Below are 23,456 nucleotides of genomic sequence, written 5' to 3' on the forward strand. Positions count from 1 at the left end.
CTCACTGGTGCTATCTTTCTTGATTTAACTAAGACCTTTGATATTGTTGACCATTAGTTACTCTTGGACAAGCTTTGGTCCACTGGCATTTCTCGAAATGCTCTTCTCTGGTTTAACTCATGTCTTCATAATAGATGCCAGTGTGTCAGTATCAACGGAAGTTAGCCTGATTATTTAATTGGTGATAAGGGAGTCCCACAAGGCTCATCTCTAGGCCCACTCCTTTTCTCTGTATTTATTAATGGCCTCCCTAAAATTTGTTCGGACTATAAAGTGCATTTATATGCTGCCGACTCTGTAATTCAGACATCCCGTGTAAACAGAACCAAAACTGAAAGACTGCTACAATCTGAGTTAACCTCGATTCAGAAATGGCTATCATCTAACAAATTATTGCTGAACAAAAAGTAGTCTTGCAGCAAGATGTTTGGTATCAGACCACGTCTTGGTGACTATCTATTCTATCTATCTATCTATTTCTTTTAAAGATGGATCTTCATTGGAACAAGTGAGTTCTTATAAATATCTGGGCCTCTGGAATGATCCAGTACTGTCTTTCAATGAACATATTCAGTCCATTACAAACAAACTAAGTTGCAGCTTAGGTATCCTGTGTTGCTCCATAAATTGCTTCACTTTTCAGATGATGTTATTTACAATAGTCTCTGTAGATTTATTTTAAAATCTCCTTATCAGCTCATCACTGCATCATGTATGAAACTTTGAACTGGTTACCCCACAATACATGAATACATTTCCATTGGCTTCAGTCCATCTTCAAATGCATCCATTTCGAGTCCCACTTAGCTAAAACAATATTTAATACCCTACACATCTATATCCTCTCAGACAAATTCAGCAACCTTTCTTTTTTGTTCCTTTTACCAACAAAGAAATTGGCAGATGTGCATTTAAATTCAAAGAACAATTAACTCATAATGCCCTTTTAAGAACTCATTACTTTCTTTCCTCAAAATGCCTTGCCGCTGCTTCTAATGGAAATGCTTTCTTACAACCTCCTCCTCTCAGTTTTCTCTCATTATTGTTATTATTATCACCGTTATTATATAACTATTTTTATTATTCTTATTATCACTGTTATTTTAAACTGTCAGTAGGCGGGTAAATGAAAGCCTTCACTGTGTGTTGTGTTTATGATTGTGACTGTTGTATTGTATTGTACTGCGTGTTTTATGTTGGACCCCTTCTAAAATAAGATGGTTCATCTCAAGGGGCTATCTAGTAGTAAAGTTTCTAATTTACAGTACATCTAAATGTGTGTTGTCAGTAAATCGGCAGGAAATGAAATGCAAAAAAAACCAACAACAAAATATCAAGGACTTTAAACTACTTTCTCAAGCACTCATTTTTATTTTTGAGGATGAAATTGTTTTCTCCACAACCACCTGTTGCAAGAAAATTGTGAAAATTTGTGAATGAAGCAAACATGCTAGCATGGTCTAAAAATCAATTCATTATTTATTAACTGCTGCTTAATTACTGCCGAGTTGGCAGTAGTTGGGTTTTACCAATAATTGGTGCTAATACGGCAAAAGCAAAGTATTGCAACCACAGTCTTTCTTTGCTTCCTAGTTTAAAACAATTATTAAATACATTTTATAAAATAATTTATAATTATGTTTTTCTCCTAATGAGTTTCAAGTAGTAAGGAATAGCTTAAAAAGAAATTCTGATTTTCAAGCTTCACGTATCATATTCCTATTCCTTTACTTATAGCCAAGTAAGAATTTGACTTGTCTACAGATATGAGATGCAGACATTAACAGAAATAATTTGTATGCCGTTATTGCATTACAGGGTTTGCTTACGATCACAATGCACAGGCTGTACTACAATTGTTGTGCATTATGAAACTGTAATGACAAGAATCAATTTATTGCTCCTCCAGTCTCCATTAGTGAGGTGGAGGGGAGCGGCACATGGACAGATGTGGACGACGCTCCTATCCACATTTTGGCTACACAGTTTCATCTGATGACTGATCTCGCTGGTGACGGTCACCAGCTCTTCAGACCACTAGGACTGTACACTCTATATCACACACTCAATTAACAGGATTTTATTGTCTCAGCCCCCCTCTCTCTATCTTCTCTTTCTCTGTTTCTCTCTCACATCTCAAAAAATTTCAAAATCTCAATTACACACTCAGCTGTGGTCTACAGAGTTAAATTTCTGTTGAGGCAGTGCATATGAATTGAATGAAGCAATACTACTTTGTAATTATTTACTTGTTTATCACAAAGTCCCACAAGATGCTGGTATAATGATGCTATTAAAATGACGGTGACATACATTTTACAGAATACATCATTACAATCATAAAGCTGTATTTAAGTAAATTAAACTAAATAAACTGACCAGCCTGGGATGATGCAGACTCTCAGGAACAGCACCACTCTCAAAGGAGCTGTGTAGTTCACTTAAATTGACCTGCACAGATCAGCACAGCCACAGGTACGATAGATGTTTCATCACTACATGAAAAGCTTTGTTTAGTTTAGTTTATTTGCACCCAAATAAAAACGGCATAAAATCCAGACAAAGAAAAACAAGAAATGTGTGAGGAGAGATCAAGAAGCCAGAGGCTTATACAAAGAACCCCCCTTCAGAAACAACAAACAATAACAAAAGAAAAAAATAAATAAATAAATAAAAACAAAAACTAAAATAGCATAAATAGCATAGAGGCAGTGCTTAACTTTTCTCATTAATTACTCTAAAAAAGAATCAGAATGACATTTAAATGTTATTTTCTACTCATTTTAGCGATAGAAAGCCACTGATAAAACAACTAGGGCTGCACATACGATTATTTTTTTATCGAATAATCTATTGATTATTTTTTTCGATTAATCTATCGTTTATTTTTTTTATTGATCTAACCATTATTTTTTTTATTACTCGATTAATATAACAACAAACTTAGCAAAAATAACATTTTAAAACTTGTCATACACTGCAGGGCATTATTCCCCAGCAAAGAATAGCCCAGTCTTAACTGGCAATCTGTGTTTTACAGTCTGGTATAAAGTCTCTCCAAAATAAAATGAATGCAAGAGCTTTTTCCACTTAAGTTACACAAGTAAAAGGAATGTAGTGCAATCTACATTTAGCAATCCAACAGCAAAATAAATAAAACAATGTAAAAGTCAAGTCACTGTTAGGAGGAGTAACAAAACAGTTACTCTTTGTTACAGTAACAAACCACTAATCTAGCAGTCCAACAAAACATCTTATAGAAATATTAGTTCAATTCGAGTTTTCTCTAACAGAAATGATTATAACTAGTAAATTCTTTCTGCATCAAAATAGTCCAGCCTTAACTGGACCTTAAGGCATATCGCTGCCTGCTGATATGAGTGCTGTTTTTTCATATTTATAAGCACATACTCCACTAATTTATGAAGGTGTGCAAGCTCCTGCACAGCTGACAACCCCATACTGTAAATGTTTCAAAATAAAATGCATTGTATCAGCAGCTGATGGCATTCTGTCCACAGAGACACAGTCAGATCGCTTTTGTTTTGAAAGGGAAGCAAGGAAGTTGAGATAAAACAAACATCTTTGTATTTCCTCATCTCTGTGACAGAGAGAAACTTTAAACTGCAGTATAAAGTGGTGTAGAGTCAATATAATCACTCAGTTTGTCAGCAGTCTATTCCTGCTGACAAACGCGAGCGTCACACGTAAAAAAAACAGCGAGCCACCGTTTCTCTAGATGTGCTGCAGCTGACACGTAGCTCAGACGCACCCGACAAGCGCTGCTAAGGCGAGCAGTGTGCACGCTCTCATTTGATAACATGAGCGCCGAAACAAAAAACAACACGCCCGGCGCCGTTCACACTCTCAAGACACGCGCTGATTGAAACGGTGCGACGTGTCGTATTTACATAATGGATTACATCAATGCATTGCCCAAGCCCTAAAAACAACATTTGACATCATCAAAGATGAAGATATATGACAACACCTATATTTTACTGTTAAATTCTCAGTCTCAGTGGGATAAAAAAAAAAAAATTGCAGGTTTCCTTGGCCTAAAGTGCTAACTGTGACAAAGTCAGTGCATGTGTCATATTCTAGAGAAAGAGAGGATTGGGAAGACAACAATTGAGACGTCAAGTGAGAAATTGTCGGAAAAAAAAGAGCGTGCAGTTGTTTCATTAAATGTTGGTCTATGCTTTCTTTGGGGAGTATAAAATGAATATGCGTAATCAGAGAACAAAAGTTCACCAGTTACAACAGAATCAGCCATTTTGCTATACTGTTTACTTCCGTTGTACCTTGTGAAACACCCACCATAAATGACACATCCTTAATAACATGGTTTCATGCAAAACTGGTAGAAACAGCTGGCTTACTAGATAGCACCAAAGTTCCAAGAATCCTGAACAGAACCAGATCAAAAATCAAAGCTAATTTGGTGGGAAAGGTGTAGATATCATTCATTTTTTCCCCAAATGCCTGTTTCTGAAAGTGATGTTTTGTTTTGTTTTTAAGTTCCATTGCACGTGTGTGACGTTATTGGTTGCATGTGATGCATTTCAGGGCAGAGATCCATTCAGATACATTCCATGTCAGATATGGGTCACTTTAAAGATGAATGTGAACAGTCTAGGCAAACAGATTGGATCAGGGACAAAAAAAAATTGGAATTGAGCCAAAGACCTGTTGTGTAAATGCAACTTAGCCTTTGTTGACAAAACTGTCAAAGTCATTTTAATTATCAGAATCTTTAAGTTATTGCTAATTATAAATACATGAATAACTGGATTCAGCCAAACCCAAGCTATGCCACTACTCGCTTTACCTTCTGTCATTTAAAAGTTGGAACATTAATGTTCTGAATTCCTTGCATACAGACGCACAGTTTATGTACCATTCTACTCATCATAAACTGGCGCATCAAGTAGAAAAGAACCATAATAGGTAATGTTATGGAAAGGTGAGAAATGGGCTGTACTTATCTGAAGTCGATGTGCCACAGACATAAATCATTACCTCAGTTCAGCTTCAGGCTGTTGCACAGTCTCATTCATTTGAATACTGTACATTTGCAAACTACTAGACTGTTGGCCTATCGATCATCAGCTGTATACAGTCTGGGGGCTTGTTTGCTGTTAGAATATAAAGTAACTCCACTGGGGTTATTTATTATCAAACATAAAATAACTGTGGCAGAAATGCCAAAAGGTGGTCTGGGATCAGCAAAAGAAGCTCTCATTATAGAAACACACACCCAAAGCATTGTGGGAGTGCTATTTAGTCAGATGGATGGAGTGAGACACAGTCTCCCAGACTAACTTTCTAAAGGTGTTTACAGAATGAGATCCCTAGCTACAGGCAGAGGAGTAGGGGAGACTGGCAGCAGATTGAAAGCTATACACATCCATTACCCCATATCATCAGCAACAATCACATCATCTCTCAGACACTTCCAGGTAGACTTGAGCCCCCTCAGGCTTTATTGGAGCTGCCAGCCCTGCATCCATACAGTCACCCAGGCCTACAGCTCATCCTTCCATTTCAGTAACACTTTTGATCACTGCAAATTGAATGAGCATAATAAGCCAGTCAATATGAAATCTACCCCCTTATATCCAGCTCTAAATATGACTATGTAGAAATAACAGCAGGAGAGAAATGCACTCAGACTGAAGCCAGGAGTTTCCATAATGACATTCTTCCTCTGCACTCCTTTGCTCTCTTCCAGAAAATAGGATCACTTTTCATACAAGGAACAAAATGTTGAAAATGTGTCTCCTTTAAACACATTATTTGGAGAGATATGTTTTTATCTGACTAATAAATACTAGCAATTTGCTCTTGTATGCCTGTATCCATAAAAATGTTGATCAACTATGGGTTAGCTCGCGTCCAGATAAACAATACCACCAATTTTCAATACTCAGAGGCTGTAAACTGGCAGTGATTATTTCAAGCCATGCTTATATTTCCTTGTATTTAAATCAACAGCAAAAGCCCAGTGTTGACAGACTTCATTAGTTGGCACATTTTCTAAGTTTTGCATTGGCTTTAAATAAACAGCAGGTTGCCACATGGCCATTGACACAACAAGCTTATTCCAAATAATATTTTGCTGGTGGAGAGGGTGAAAGCCTACACAAAGTTAAGGATTTCAGCTCAAGTAATGAGGGGCGCAATATGAAGTGAGGCTGCAACTAACTTATTTTCATTGTCAATTAATCATGCAATTATTATTTTTTGATAAATTAATCAATCTTTTGATCTGTAAAATGTCACAATTTAGTGAACTAGAATTAGCCCTCAATCAATCAAATCAATCAAATCTTTATTTGTATGGCACTTTTCATACAAAGAGTAACACAAAGTGCCTCACAGAGATTAAAAACAATAACAGAAATGAAAACATCAATGAAAATCAAGAAAATACAGACAGCCTGACCCCTCCCCCCACCTAGACGTACGCAACAACACACACACAATCATGTTGATATTCCCACATACTGCAAAGGCACCAACATCCACCCTTACCACCCACACACACGCACACATACACCAACACACACCCAATTGTTACTAAAGAGACATGGCTAGGCACTGAGACCTGAGGCGAGGGAGAAAGCTACCTTTGGGGCCAACCTCACTGAGAGAGGTCACGGTCCAGCACCGCTGCGCCGCCACAGAGACCTATCCCAACCCGGGCGGACAGGAGTGCCTGCACCAAGATGCCGAGCCTCTAGGGCCACCCGGGCCGAAACAGTCCACGGTACAGCACCCCCAATGGTGGACCAGAGACCACTCCCAGTCCGTAGGCCCCGATGAGGAACACTGGAGCTAAAACTAACACAATAAAATAAGGTAAAGAACATAAAACCTAAGAACGTAAGGGACTGAAACAGTAAAATAAGACAAAGAATACAAGTGCACAGTAAAATAGATTAAAGGTTATAACCGCTAATAATTAGATAGATAAATAAATGGGGAGACCAAACAGTGGGATAAGATAAAAATAAAAAAGGAGAATAAATAACAAATAGTTAGTTAGTTAGTTAAAAGCCTGATTGAACAGATGGGTCTTGAGCCTCTTTTAAAAACCTCAACACTGTCTGTGATCCTGAGGTTCTCCGGGAGGCTGTTCCACAGACGGGGCCATAGTAACCAAGCCGCCTCCCCATTTCTTTTAGAGCTAACTTGTGGTATGGTTAAAGGCCAGTGCCGGAGGACCTCAGGGTCCGCAGGGTTGATAAGGTAAAAGCAGCTCAGTTAGGTAAGAAGGCCCAAGACCTTTGAGACACTTAAAACAAGTAAAAGAACCTTAAATCAATCCTGAAACGCACCGGGAGCCAATGAAGCGATTTTAAAACCGGTGTAATATGCTCCCGCCTCTGGTCCTCGCCAGCACTCGCGCCGAAGTTCTGCAATAGTTGTAAATTGGAAATGCTCTTTTTGGGAAGACCAGAGAGCAGGGCATTACAATAATCTAGACGACAAGAGATAAAAGCATGCATCAGTACTCCGCTGGCCTGAGAGAGAAACGGGCGGACTCTGGCTATGTTCTTTAGATGATAAAACCAATTTTTGTTGTGTTTTGATGTGTGGATAAAAGTAAGCTCAGAGTCAAAAATCACACCCAGATTTGTTACAGATTGTGATGTTCTAAAAGCCTGTAACTTTGGTAAAAGTCTCTCTTCTGGCCTTCAGGACCGATGACTAAAACCTCTGTTTTGTCCTGGTTGAGCTGTAGGAAATTTGCTGCCATCCATGAATTTATGTCTGAAATGCAGTTAAAAAGGCATCAATAGGCCCCCAGTCATCAGGAGACACAGCGATGTACAGTTGAGTATCGTCAGCATAACTATGAAAGCTGATGCCCGTGACTCTGATGACGTCCCTAAGGGGAAGCATGTACAGATTAAAAAGAGTTGGGCCTAAATTGACCCTTGGGGAACCCCACACTTTATCTCATGGATTCCTGAGGAACATGTATCCATACTTACAAAGAAGTGTCGATCTGTGAGGTAGGAGTGAAACCAGTTCAGAACAGTACCAGAGAGGCCCGACCAGGTTCCTCAGTCTATTTAATAAAATGTGATGGTCTACTGTATCAAGGCGGTGGTTAGATCCAGTAGTACCAAGACAGTGATTTTATGGTTATCTAAGTTGAGCCTGATGTCATTTAAAATCTTTACAAGGGCTGCCTCGGTACTGTGATTCATCCTAAAACCAGACTGACACCTCTCTAAAATGTTATTTGTGGTTAAAAGTCATTTACTTGGTTAAACACAAGTTTTTCCAAGATTTTACTTAAGAATGGTAAGTTCGACAGGTCGATAATTATTAAAATGTTAGATCTAATTGCTCTTCTTCAGAAGGGGTTTCACCACCCGCTTTTAAAGGAGGTGGGAAGACACCAATCTGCCTGAAGAGAGCACCACCATGTATATCAATTGTTCCTCAAAGAATGCATGAAACGCTTTTAAAAAATGGAGTGGGAATTGGGCTCCAAGAGGCAGGTTGTGGGCTTTACTTGGAGAAAACTCACCAAGTGTCCTCGATCTACCAGGGAAAACTTCCAGTGTTTCCTCCGTAAAATCAATGATCCGGTGAGTAGACACTTAAAATCTGATGCGGTAAAAGACTCGATCTGATGTCATTGATTTTACTTCTGAAGTGGTCTGCAAAATCCTCACAAAGGGCGCCACTTGGTATCTTGGAGGGTCTATTAAAATTTATGCTTGTTAAAAGGTCGATTGTGGAGAAGAGGAATTTTGGGTTGGTTTTATGGTCGTTGATTAATTTTGAAAGTGAGAAATTCTTGCCTGTTTGACAGTGTTATTGTAGGTTTTGAGGTGTTCACGGAATATTTCAGAGTGAACTGTTAACTTTGACTTCGCCATCTCCTCTCAGCACTCCTGCAGTTTCTCTTCAGCTTTTTGATGTTCATATTTCTCCAGGGCGTGTAGGTTTTGTTTAACAGTCTTCAATTGAAGTGGGGCCACTGTGTCCAGTGTTGTCTTTAATTTATTGTTAAAACTGTCAACAATGAAATCACATGGTGCTGGTAAAATATCTGCTGGAGTGCTCTGTAAAATCCGGATAAACTTTGCAGCCACTTCAGAAGTTAGGTAGCGTTTCCTCACTGATCTCACCGGGGCCTCCCGTTGATTAAACTGGTGACTGTAAAAACACACAGTAGGTCAGACACAGTTAGATCCACAACAGATGGCCCACCAATGGACAGGCCATAAGTTATGACCAGGTCCAGGTGCGCCCCTGCTGTGAGTTGGCTGTGTGACATGCTGTCTAAAATCTAGGCAGTGTAAAAGGTTTAAAAATTCTCTGGACACTGTGTCTGAGGAATTGTCCATGTGCAAGTTAAAATCACCAGTTATTAAAATTCTATTGTATTTACTATAGATAATTGATAAAAGTTCGGAAAATTCATTGATAAAAGATGATGAGTACCTAGGTGGTCTGTAGACGGTTAAGCAAAGAATGGGGGTTGTTAAAACAAAGGCATGATACTCAAATGATAATGGGTTGTTAAAAATACTTCATTTGAGCACATGGTAATCTTTTGTAATTGAAGCAGTTCCGCCTCCTTTTTTGCCCTCTCGAGTTGAAAAATAAAAGTTAAATTTGGTGGGGAAGCCTCAGTGAGAACGACAGGTGCATCAGTGCCAAGCCATGTCTCTGTCAGTAGAATGATGTCTAAGTCGTTGTCTACAATAATATCATTTATAATAAATGATTTGTTTAGGTTGTATGCCTCTGCAAAACAGTCAAATTACACAGTTTACATCCATGTCTGTCCAGACTCATACAGTATGTAGCATGACAGTTGACAATGCTTCAAAGAAGCTACATATTGTATAACATGGAGGCTTCACACACATCTTCGGCAGAACACAGAAGATCTATACAGTCCGCACAGTTTCAAGGTGGGCACCCAATATTAGTGTTACCAATCAGTATTAGGTATGCATGATAGTTATCGGGACCGGTCATTATCGGCCCCTATAATGAGACTCATGTCATCATACCGATAATTCTGATAATTACATTTTTAGCTAATAAATATAACAGACAATAATAAGGATAAATTGATTTGATTTCACCTGCATTGCCCATGGTTTAGGCTCCACCAGTACTACACACACAGCAATTTGCTGCGTGTGACGTCAAACTGCTGCACCTGCTAGATCAGACCAAAACATGTCATTGCAGTCAGCAGCAAGGTTTCCCCCAGTGTATAATAGGTGAACTCTTTCCCCGCCATTGACGAAATTTTCCATCAATCACTGTTTTCACTGTAGTGTAGGGGATACAGTTAAGGATGTAGTGCAATAGACATCATTTCCACGTCCAAAAACAAACGAACAAGACAATCTCAGGTCCCAGTGTGATGGGAGGAGAAGACTACTAATGTGTTGATGCAACAGGAGAAACACTAAGCGACTTATTGAGATCATCAGGGAACAAGGAGGAAATATATTGTCATTTATTCCCATGCTTGCTGCTCACAGTAACCGCAGAACACTGCTGTTAGTGGCTGTCAGGCCAGCACCTACCTTCTCTCTCCTCCTGTACCAGGTGTATGTGTGACAGGCAGGATGAGAGGAGACTCTGCTCGCGGGGTGAATTCAAGTGTAGTGAGTTTCCGGCCTGGCTATGGTGAAAGAATAAAATGATATCTGATATTTGATTCTCTCCAACTCCCAACAAGCACAACAATATGTAAATATGCAGAGTTTGTAGCAAAGCCATTACTTAGGGACTGTTCTGTAGCTGTGGTGTTTCCTGACATTTTGGGGAAAGTTCGACTCTTTAGTTCCACTTTGTACAATTCAAGTTGGTGCGAAACGTCGTTTTTTTAAATGAAAATACACAAATTCAGATATTGATAAAAAAGATCATTCATCAGCTGCTTGGGTACCAGCTGGCTTGTAACACCCAGTCATATCCACACAGGTGTACGCGGTGGCCTTTACAATGAGGCATTCGCTGACTACTCTGCATAAACCCTCAGGCAAATCCTGTTTGCAGCTGAAGCTCTTTTCAGAATTGTTTTTTACTTTACCATAATGTAAAGTTTATTTTTACTTTGTGCTTGTTAGAGTGAGGTATAGTCATTCTTGCTGCTCATATTCTTAGAGAGTGCCCTCAAAGACAAGAGCCTTTTTCAGCCAAATCAATGCAGAAATGTATTTGAAATGAATGGGCCACTCCTTTATGCAAGTTACAATTGAGAATATGCTGTATCAATACTACAGTGGAGACAAGGGCTGTCTATTATGATCTATTGTTGGTTTCTGTTTAGTAGTGGCAAACAAATCTCTAATACATAATTCCTATTCAGATCCCCTCAACAGCAAGCAGAGAGGTCAAACTGTTGACCTATAGAAACATTTCAGGGGGAACTCAAGGTCCAGCTCCACAATACCCCCACCTGGGTCCCTTCACACAGACAGAGAGAGAGAGAGATGGAGAGAGATAGAGAGAAATACAACCATTGATGTGCTGGGGCAGGCCCATTGCTCTCGGGAGTAGTGTTGGGCATTAAATCTGCCTGGCGATGAGAAAGAGTGGCAGCCACTCAGCCAGGGGGTCTCAAAACACATTTTAAATTTTGTCAAGATGACATGTCTTGTCCACCTCTCAGACTGTGCTGACAGGGGTGACAGTTGGCCCGCTTTTATGAGACCAAGTTGAAGGTTGCAGAAGATGGTTGAAACTCACCTGAGAAGACTGGAAATGGGTTTTTATGTTTGTTTTGCTTTTATTTTTCAATCTTTTTAAAATTAAAATACAGAAAAACAAATGTTATTCTAAAATTCACTGACTTAGTCTGCAGCAAAGCTCTGCAACCTTTACGATCAAAAGAGCAATTTTTGGCCCAAATAATAATAATAATCATTATAATTTGTCTGGAGCTGCAAATCATATTTTGAACCTTGTAGTAAAGATAACACATCCTGTTAAGTATAAATGAATCAATCAACATTTTTATAAGGTCTGAATGAGCATTGACTAGTATGTTTTAACACAGAGTGACTACTCTACTGTGGGGTATTTATGATAATTTCATATTTGTGCAGTGTTGGCAATGAAAGCAAACTAAACTGTCCATGCACAAATAAATTTGATATCTGATATATTTTCTCTGAGACTTTTCCTTTTTTGGATTTGGAATCCATGCACAGCCTAGCGAGGGGGACTTAAGACTAATCATTGCTACTGAAGTTTGGCAAAATTTAGAGGACAAGTCGCCAGGCTGTAGACATATGACACACCTTTTAGTTGACCAGATGTTCAAAACATCTTTTCTTTCAAAACATTTTTATTCTGCGTATAGGTGACACTTTTTTACAACTGGAGAATACAAGAGTCTTCATGTAACAAAGCATACCATATAGTTTTGCTGAATGGATAGTTGAGCCTAAAATGTGACTTAAAAGTCCATCTATGGCTTGTACTGAGGTATGAGGTGACAAAATGCTTTTTCAGTGTACACTGTAAGAAGAAACCACTTGTTTTAACTTTTAAAAGATAGTGTTCTGACTGCCTTAAATTTTAAGGTTGACTGAATTTAAGAGGACAATTTAAATCATTACAAAATTACAACTTACTTACTACAATTTTAAGGCAGTCTGGAAACTAGCTTTTGTTAAGTTAAAACAATTTGTTTTGGGTTTTTTTTTTATAGTGTAGGTCCAAAAAAAATCAAAATATTAAAGAATAGCCGTTATTAATTTCCATATGATTTTTGTCAAAGCCACAGGGAGCCACTGGAGAAGAGCTAAAGAGCCGCAAGCAGCTCTGGAGCCACAGGTTGCCTACACCTGGCTTTATATTCAATTCACAGTAAGTCACTGCCAGACACAAAGCTGACCACAGTGTATTTATCACATAGACTGCAGTGATGATGCAAGGCTGAATATGAATGTTTGGGAGATAAATTGCTTATCACCTGGTCATAGCTGGCTGCAAGCCGGCACTAATCATAAGTCTGTGTTGTGTGTTTGTCCTTGGATGAACCTCAAGTTAGTGTACTGAGATGTCAACATGTTTCAACCGGTTGAAGAAAAGCTATGTTTGTGTTTCTGCGACAACGTAATATCAATGCACTAAGCTACAGAGAGTGGGGGGAAGAAAGAGATAAACAGAGAGGGAGGTGTGTGGAAAAAATACATATCTAAATCCTAAGCACAGTGTCACACCGCAATGTATGTTGAAAGTATGATTAGTGAGGATTGATTATGTGAATCAATTTTGTGTAAAGAACTTATGTTCTCATGTGACACAAAAATCTCTATTAACGGCAATGACTGAACAGCAACAGAATGATAAAATAACAACAGACACATTCAGGAGGGGTCTCCAGTGCTAGAGTTCTGGGTAGTCTGCTTGGAGTTTGACAGGTGTTAAGGACCCCAGCCTTGTCCAGAGTTGAGAGGTCAGAGCAGTTAGAGAGATTAATGAAATCTGGTGGAAATGGGACCACTGTAACAGAATGGGAAGATCATTACAGTGAAAGAGAAGGATGAGTCCAACCAAGCCAGCAAATTGCCATTAACTGATCAGTGCTGAGCCAGTTCTCTAATGCTACACAGTGCGCCACAGGAGAAACCTTCACTGAGCATTAAAAATGCTGTATTCACACTAGATAATTACAGTAGCAAGTACATTATAAGAAATACTCTGGAGATGAAATAAATAGAAAATAAGCATAAAAGCCTTTTTTAAGCATGACAAATTCCTTTTTTGTCATTATCAAAAGTATTTTGCATTACACTTCTGTACAGAAGAGAAAAAAAATGTTCTAACAAAACAGCAGGTACAGTATATACGTGTAAGGAAATGTGAATGTGGGGTATTTTATTAGCTAAAGGTCAACACTATGCTTTTTTTTAAGGTTTTTGTCACGATCTTCCCTGTGTTCTGATGCCTTTAGATTTGTTCGGAAAACTGGACTGAGCTGTATCTGTAATAGACTGTAGGATCATCTAGGCTGCCAATATTGTTAAGTCTGCCTTGTTTTCACTTGGTTGGTTTATTATTTAAGCAGTATTTCACCAATATAAAAAGGGTTCTCAAACAAAACTAAGCTGTGTATGCAGTTGAAAGACAAACATACTTTTGAAATTGGAGCTATATGATCAGCGAAAATACCGAAAAAGGACTGTGGCACTAACATTTGCTCAATAGGTTGAAAATCTACAACTACCAGAATGCAGCACACTATACCAGACTAAACGCTCTCACTGGTGGGTGACGTAATGTAGTAATGACTGCTCCGTGTGAAACAATGGCAGCCGGCGGGTAAACAAACAATCTTGCATTAAAATCTAACAGTAAGCATTAACATGTTTCTGAAAAAAACATTTGAGTTGAAATAATCAACTCAGTGACAGAGTCTTGATTTAGATTTGATCAGCGCTGCTTAGTTTTACTGTTTGATCTCAGTTTTTTTCTGCCTCCATTTTCAGTGTGCAGGAAGCAGTATGTCACCAACTTTCTGTTTACAAACTCTCAAGACTACAGCTAAATACTGCACTAAAATGTGTTTCTAAGAACATTTGAGGAGAGAAATAGGCAGTGTGGTTATATTATTTTTGTTTTAAGCTGCATTCATGTGATGTCAGAAGGTCATAGTTTCTGAGTTGGGAGTCGTTCTTCTGACCTCATTGTGTTCATGTGCTTTGAGGCCATAAAGTGGAAACAACATGGACGCTACAAAAAAGATGGGTTGCATTTTAATGCCAAGAGCTTTTAAACAAGAGGTTGACGGCTGTCTCCAGTTGATTTATATTTATATATATTATTTTATTTTTCATATATTCTATATATTAGACTTTTATTTAATGTAGGTCACTCTACATGGACAGCAGTGAACATTAATACCACATTAAACTTCCCATGTAATCAAAAACTGATATTTAATATACGTAAATTAATAAAAAAAATTTGCACCATTGACCAATCATTGACTTTTGACCACCATGTTTATGCATTTATGACATCAAGTTGGCAACTCATGTCATAAAATAATGTGTTATCACTGTTAGTAAACTCGCCCGGCGTGCTTTATGGTTAAAAGTTTGTTGCTTGCAACAGCTAATGGATGCATATACTAAAATGTGCAACTACTAAAAGTTAATGATAGCTACTAGAAAAAATAATGAAATATGTAATATAGGTTTTTACCATCAACTGCTGACGCTGTTTCCATGCTTCCTGCCATTTCTGCTGCCCTGAAACATTATGCAAACGTTGTGTAATAACTCCGAAATATGGTAAATACGATATTTCCAAGGAGCACCTGAAGGCAGCATTATTTTTGATCATCACTGCCTTGTTTACCACATTTTATCTATACATATTGCCCACAGTTTTAATACAAAGCTGATTCAAAATAGGCAAAGTATCCTTTTAAGGGGATTGTTCTCTAGGTTTTGAGGTTTCTCTTTATCATGTATTATCCCATCCTGTGCCCCTTTGCTGCTTTTCCATCATTTCTCCATCTACACACCTGCCCTGCATCAGCCTCATTAGTCCCTCATTGATCCATAGTTTTCCCAGCCAATCAGCTCCCTGCCTGTTACTCTGCCACCTTATTTCCCTCACCTGAGCTTCTCTGCCGTTTTCTCTAGTTCCACTTCATCTATTTTTCAGAATAGTTTCTATTTAAGTCCTGGTTGTACATTTTGTTCAGTCTTTGTTTAATTCTTGTTTTTGTTATGTGCTATTCAGTTTATTTCCCTGCTCAAACCTTGAATAAAAACACTTTCATTCAACAAAAATGCCCATGCTTTGAAACATTCAATGTCATCTGATTCTGAAAAACTCAGTGTGAACCAGATAATCACCTCTTTCATAGCACCTGAAAATAATTCCTTACGATGTTTGCAAACTTAAATAATAAAATACATAGCAGATCAACCGCAAGCTTTTCCTTCCATGTGTTCATTGAAAGAACTTGCCTTGAAGGTTAGCCAAATTATTAACGGAAATGTACTTGTGCACTGATGGACAGCGGCATAACATTTCACAACAGTACTTCGTTTGATTAACGAGACAACCAGATGTGATTAAGACGTCTCTGATTGTGCTGTCAGTCTTCCAAATGGACAGGACCTCAGTGCTCACCTCTCTGCCATTCCAGTCCAAATGGCTGGGTGTGGAGATGTGTCTCTACATTTCCAGCACTCACTCATTTAAAAGACCCCTTCGCTCATCACTAAATCTTCCCTGGCCCATCTGGAGATAGGGTTTTATACAGGACAGAAGTCCACTCAGGCAAGCCATCACCTTTACTGTCTCCACAGATACGGCACGCCATTAGCATTAACACCAGGGTACAAGCCAAGAAATCGAAGATGAGCTTGAGATACAGTGGCAGGAGGGGGGAAACGCTCTGTATTTGACAAGTATAAAGTATAACTAATACAATTAAGAGAATATTGATATACTTTTTGATAATTTATGCTACATCACTCTCAAGACATTTCCTATTCCCATTACGATTTCTTATTCTTAAGTGATTTCTGGCCAAGTATTAATAATGAAACTCTCAACTGCCTTCAGATCCTTGCCACAACTGATGCATAATGACTATTACAAAGTACCAAAGCATCCTAACAGATACATCAAATAAACCAGCACAGATATGATCTACAAAAATGTGTGAAAGAAATGTTATCTGCTTGCTTTATGTGCTGTAAGACTATGAAATCGTGCATTCTGTTGTGCTTCAGGGGGCACGCCTCATTTGAAAAAGATGCACAAATAATTCTTGCAGAAAGAACAAGCACTGACAGGTTAGTCAGTTTATCTTCTTTTTCATGCAGATCTGAGGTTACAGTAAACACTGGCTGATTAATTCAACCTCATGGAAAAAAAGAGTCTTATTCTTATGATGTAAATGGCTTATTATTGGATATTGTTTTTCAGTCAGCAAAGTGCAAATACAGTGCTTGAATATTATACGTGTTGAGATGCACTGAATAAACTAGATTTTACCCAAAGGACATGTGTCAATGCATTTGTGTATGTTATGCATTCATAAAGTTTAGTTGATTGGTGCGTAAAAGATACTGACTGTGTTTATACTGTTTGTGTGTGTGTGTGTGACTTATTACACAATGTTGGCATTAATTATTCTCATGCTGTTGTTATTTGAACTTTAACACCCGCAGCAGATTTTGTTGATAAATGACTTGTCCATATGTTGTTTGTTCGCATACAAACTCTGCAGAAGAGTGATTAATCAAATTAAGCCAAAAAGCGTTGTTAATTAATTATTCTGACATTATGTTAGGTATGGAAATTAAGTGAATAACACTGAGACTTAGCAGACAGATTATGCTCCAATGGTCATTATGAAACAATACCAACATCAGTGTGATAAAAAAGATCAAAGTCATAACTAATAATACATGTGGAAATATTAACTAGACTAATAAACAAATGACAAGCTTTGCACTGCTAATATCTGATCAGGCAGCCAACAGTGAAAAACATTTGCTGTTACAAAACTGAACTAAATATAATCTGTTGTACAAAATGAAATGATATCAAGCGAGCCTGTGGTCACATTTTTTAATTGACCAATAGGGAAGAGAACTCATAAAATTTAATTGATACCAATGCCATTATCCATTCTTCTTATCTGTCCCATTCAATATTGATTCCCTCATTGATTCCCAATAAATAGCGTCAAGGCAACTGTTTATTTTCTCTGGGTTTTAGTGTAGCTCTGTTGTGCTATTGTTATTATACTATATTTACCCTTGGCAACAGACATGCTGCTCAGTTGGGGAGCTGTGGCATTCCTGCATTGAGTGTTGGATACATGGCATTCTTCTAATTTAAGCCAATTTTGCATAGGAAGATCATTCAGCACCTCGCTGGTATTTCCACACTCACTTGTAATTATCATTTAATAGTCATTACAATCAGTAATGCTGACATCTTTCCAGTATCGTACCTAGCATGTTCTATACCCTCGGCAAGGTTTCTACCCCAATGTATTTATTACAAACAAGAAAAAGAGCTAATGAGAAATCATCACAAAAAAAACAACTTATCTGAGAAACAATATAAATAGGCTACATAACAAACAAAAGAATATGGTATGTGCAAATATAAAAATGCAATCTTCTTTTATTTTCTTTTTTTGGTACTGCGCCCTGGATGGCGTTGGCCTTTTCAGTTGGTCTTACACAAATATCCTCCACATACACTTCACTCCACCATACCTATCAACCCTCTGTCATGTCTTCACTGTCATGATGAACATTAAGGGTGAACTGCATTGCCAGGACTACAGGTGATAAACCTACTACAGGCTGACCGTTAGCATTATATCTTTGGATCATTTTTCCCTTTTGTTTGATTTTTTAAAAAGTCTAATAATACTAATATTCACATAACTGATTATGACCTGATTGACAACCAAGTTTATCATAACATCATAAATTGTGTATGTAATGCTGTTAATAAACCAATTAATGTATTGCATTTTGATGATTGTCAAAAAAGGTGAGACAGAAAAGACATGAGGTCATGTAAAGGCAGTGTAAACATCCTGTTTGATAAGATAGCTCACCCACTGTAAAACTAAAAATATAAACACTTAGGGCAGAAGTGAGACGAGGAGAGTATCCTGAGAGGAACTGAGTATCCAGACGAGATGGATAAATACTGCAGAAGGATCTAGTGGGTTGGAAAGACAAGTGCCCTAGCCAAGCAGCTACATGATTAACCCTGTACTGGTGATAGAAGTCGGTGAGTCAGTGAGAAGGTGAAGGAGAGGAGAAAGAGTGACAGCAAAGGAGTAGAGGATAGGGACAGAGGAAGTGTCAGCGTTACTTTAGAAGGCAAAGAGAAACACAGGCTGACAGGTGAACCCGTGAGGATTGACCGGCCTACATCCAGCTGTCAGTGAGAGCTCATCTGGCACCAACAGAGCTTATGTGTCAAACAGGAGAAAGGACAGGAGGATCCCTGCATATGGCCGCACATGTACAGCTGTGGCCCGGCCCCACACTAAGCAGCTTTAATGAGCAACATGCAACAACAACAGAGGACACAAGGACATAAGAGTGATTATCATCTCACACATGGTGGTGTTCAAGTGGTTGCTATGCCTGCACAGTAAATCCTTTGTGAGAGTGAGCGCTGCTTGAATTCTGCATGCAATTCCAGTTAACTGGAACTAAAATCTGAAAGGTCGCTAGACATTTGCAGAGTTTGTGATAAAAAAAAGGAAAGTTACTTTTAAATATAAACACAATTGCTATAATGTTACAGGGATTGCAGAAACAAATGGATTGCTGGGTCTTTGGAAGTGCCCAAATTTGCATGTACATTAATCTCCAGCATTTTTTTGTCTTGCCACAATGGTATCTATTATTTCTTTAAAAAGTGTCATCAGGAAAAACAACAGAAAAGGCTGACTTTGTTAATGAAGCTGTTTAACCTCATATTTGACAGCTCCTGGCTGAGTGTGCACCTACTTCTTGCTGATTCTCAATTTATGTGTGTATGCACTGGCACTCACATAAAACAGCATTTCACGTCACTGTTCATCACTTCTGTTCTGATCATAAAATGCAGGTTTGGCACAGAGATATTACATGGAACACGAGTATGAGTGGGAATATTTGGGAATGTAATGGTTTTATTAAGAATCAAATCTGGCTTCAGGAAATATAAAAAGCAGCTCTACTTTTTGGCATCTTTTGGGCACTGTGTGCCAAACCATTCACTTATGATTTAGGTCTACTAAATGGCAATAAAAAAAAACGAAGAAAAAAAAAACATACTTGGCAGTTGAGCTCTCTCATCTGAATGAAAATCATTGACTGACTAAACAAATATAGCAGAGAAAAATGTGTGGTAGTGCACAGCTTTTTTATTTGAAAAATATTAACTAGTAATCTGAAGCACATTACAGTCTTATATCTATAGAGGTCTAATACTGTGTGACTAATACCTAGATCTATGTTCCTCTGAGACAACAATGCAGCAGGTGGTAACATTATGTACGAAAACAGAAATACTTGAAAATACCTGAAAAAAAATGCAAATGAACTTAAAACGGGGACTCTTCAATTTACCTGTAAAGTTCTGCTGTAAACAAACAAGAAGTGAGCTACTTTGATCTTTGAAAAAAATGCCATCTTCCCTGCAGTGGATGGTGTACATAGTCAGTGCTGTAGTGCTAGTATCAGGATGCACAAATACTGTTTGGCTAACTTTACCAGCAAGAAAAACACTGCCTCTTGGGACCCCCACAAGCTGAGGGGTTTGTCCAAGTGTGGCAGTTGGAAAGCCTTCTGACTCTTCGTCAGCTTCTCTGCTGTGTTGCTGCCAGATTCAAGTTTTTCTCTGACCTCAGTGAATGTCATTAAATCCACCAAAGCAGAAGATACTTTTTCTTTTGGGGTCATGGTCATCATCTTAACCTGTACTTGATGGAAGTGCCTAAACATTTGCCGTTTTTGTGACAGTGGAAAAAGGCAGACAATTAAAAAATACATTTTTCTTTCCATATTAATGAATGTCTTTTATAGGGATACAATATGACATGAACAAATACCTTCAAATTTAGTTGATATGATGCCTTTTAGCATGCAAGATTCTGCTACAATTATGATATATAATAAAACATAAATTGTACACTTTTGTTGTCAAAGTTAGGGATGTTCCAGTTAAACTAAAATTTACGTGTAGACTAGTCAACTACTCTAAAAAACACTCAGAAAATAGTCAAAAATGAGCACAATTCAATCTACAAGGTAAACACTGTCCAAGAAAATGTTGTGTATATTAAGCGAGCCAAATGAAATTGTTAAATACACTTTTCCACTTAACTTTTGAAATGTGTGGCACTTTGAACTGTTATAACACTGACTGAAACAACTTTTGGAGAAAATTTAAAACATTTAAATGGCATTTTCTTCAGGTGAATGCCATCAAATAAAATAATAATTTAAATAAGTTCAACCAACTTGTATTTCTGGTGCGTACTAGCAAGAGTAGCAATGTATAATCAACTAATCATGCACATCTCTAGTCAAAGTTTAAAATACCCCAAGGGTTGCAGACTCAACAATCACATTGGAGTGTGTCCCCTTGTTCATCCTGGGAGAATAAAGTCATTGCCTTCAACCTCGCATGTGTGAATAAAGTCATGCACGAGCTGTCTGTCTTAGCTAACACTGGATGCAATGCCTGTTTAATTTCCTGAACAATCACTGTGTCATCATAGCCTGTTTCAGTCATGAAGCTGAGGAGCCATTATTGACACCAGAGGTGTTCTCTCCTCGGACATGATGATGGCTTTGACTTGAGAGCCTTCACTATCATCGGCTTTGCAGATTGGATTGGCTTTTTGGTTAGTGTGCAAATGTCAACTGCACTTTTCCTCACCTGAGGAGAGAGGAAAGCAGTGCAAATGGCACCCTGTTGTTTAAGGAATCTGTCCACCATGTGGAAGGAGGTATTCCATCTGGTTGACACATTAGTCCTCAACTAGTGAGGTGGCAACTGCAGTAGCCATCGTTTCTCCTCTAGGGCATGATTACCTAATCCCTCCAAGCAGTTGTGACACAGAGGGCAGAACTCACTAAGACGGTAGGTTGAGGATACCAGCAAAACACTTCAAAGTGTCCAGCTGTGCAGCATGTTAGCAATGTTATCAGAGACAATTACCAGATCTGTGGTTGTAAGTTGCCACTCATCTCCAACAGCATGACACAACTCATTTAAATTTTTTAACTGTGTAGCTTTGGTTAATTACTATAGTTTGTAGAACAAACACAAGGCTCAAGCTGCCAGTCATCTGGTATCTAGTGTAAGGGAAAAGCTGAGATGATGACCAAACATCACAGGTGAATGCTTTTCTGGTGGCGCACCTCAAGGCTTCCCTGATTTGTCCCTATGTCTACTAGTATAACTTCATCACTTCTTTCTTGGTTAAAAGATGGGGCGATACCATGGAACTTGGCTCAACTGTGCAAATCATTCATAAAAAAACCCACTGTAGGGTTGCTTGTCTGTTGAAATGAAACAGGCTACAGTCCAAGTTATTTTCTTCAGCCAAATCAGAACTCTGTTAATGGAGTTTACTGCTCCACCTCACTCACATTAGTCTCTGCATAATGCCATACAACACAAACTCTCATGTCTGTAGTTGGTTTTTTTGTTTTTTTTTGCATATTGTCTGAGTCATGTCAACCTCCTTCCTCTCTGGTAGATTATGAAATCCAAAATGCAATCAAATACTAGAATGCAGATTTAATTACACTTTCCTCCAAGATAACCATAGAAGCTACAAAAGTGCGTGCATGTGATGTATCATCCAGGATTTTTGCATTGAAATGTCCCATTTTCAATTTACTGACAAAAGACATGCATTCCCATCCAGTTATTTCATCTATAAATTATTTTTGATTGCACTTTTAGAAAATGTACTATTTTACAATATCAATAACAATATACACGCACTATCCAGACATCATGTACATCTTGACAAAAATAATACAGACTGGCCTTGCAGCAAATCCTACTTTTGTTAGGATGGTCAGTTTTTTCTGAAAGATTTTTAGAGAGTGGTTGATTCTTATCGTTTATGGTTATTTTGGAGAGTGGTTTTGTTTTGTTGCTATGGAAAGAGGTCTAATAACAGGCGACTTGACTATATATACTGAAAAATATGTATTCAGGAAAACAATGTTCAAAATTTGGATAAGAGCTGAATGGATCACTAATGCAGGGAAGTTCATAACATTGCTATGATAAAGGATTAATAAGTTGTTTTCAGACACCAGCTGGGGGACTTGCCCCCTTGGTCAGTAAGCCATCATTTAAAACAAAGACAGTTTTAATTAGGCAATTAATGAGCAATGACAATGGATGCCTCTGTAAGCATTTATACAACGCTGAGGTGTCCTAAAGTCACAGGATATCCTGTTGAAAAGCTCAACAAGCAAAATGTAGGATTTTGTTGTTCACCTACGATGGAGCGACATGTGCTCTGTATGTGTGGGTGATAAAACCTACAACAAACACTGTAATTAAAGCTGCAGAAATAACACTGGCACTGGGCAGATCTCTACACTAATTCTTGCTTTATTTATCTTTATAGATTACCAGAATGCTCCAGATATATTCCTTGTTTGTTATTTCAAAATCTAGATTTCAAGATTTTGTTCAGTTTCTCATGTTCTCACTTATTTTCTTGTCAATTAGCAGACTGTATCACAGGCTATATCAATGTGGAGCTGAAACTCAACCTGTTATCAGAGGTCACAGTGTCATGCATTTCAATAGTCAGATTTTTTTTTTATATATTTGAATTAACTTCTCAAGATAGACCGCACTCTTGCAAGATAATAATACACATAGTTTCATTGTTTCACAAAGGATAAATATGCTACTTT

The 23,456-nt window shown here is 38.1% G+C and overlaps 1 protein-coding gene across 4 annotated transcripts in view; it reads right to left on the minus strand.

Annotated features, from left to right (window-relative positions):
* robo2 (roundabout, axon guidance receptor, homolog 2 (Drosophila)) overlaps positions 1 to 23,456 on the minus strand; it is a 428,768-nt gene that overhangs the window by 368,476 nt on the left and 36,836 nt on the right. The gene's annotated exons all lie outside the window — the stretch shown is intronic.

This window comes from Plectropomus leopardus, chromosome 6 (genome assembly GCF_026936395.1).
Source record: "Plectropomus leopardus strain MGB_pleo_1.0 chromosome 6, ASM2693639v1, whole genome shotgun sequence".
Lineage (NCBI taxonomy): Eukaryota > Metazoa > Chordata > Actinopteri > Perciformes > Serranidae > Plectropomus > Plectropomus leopardus.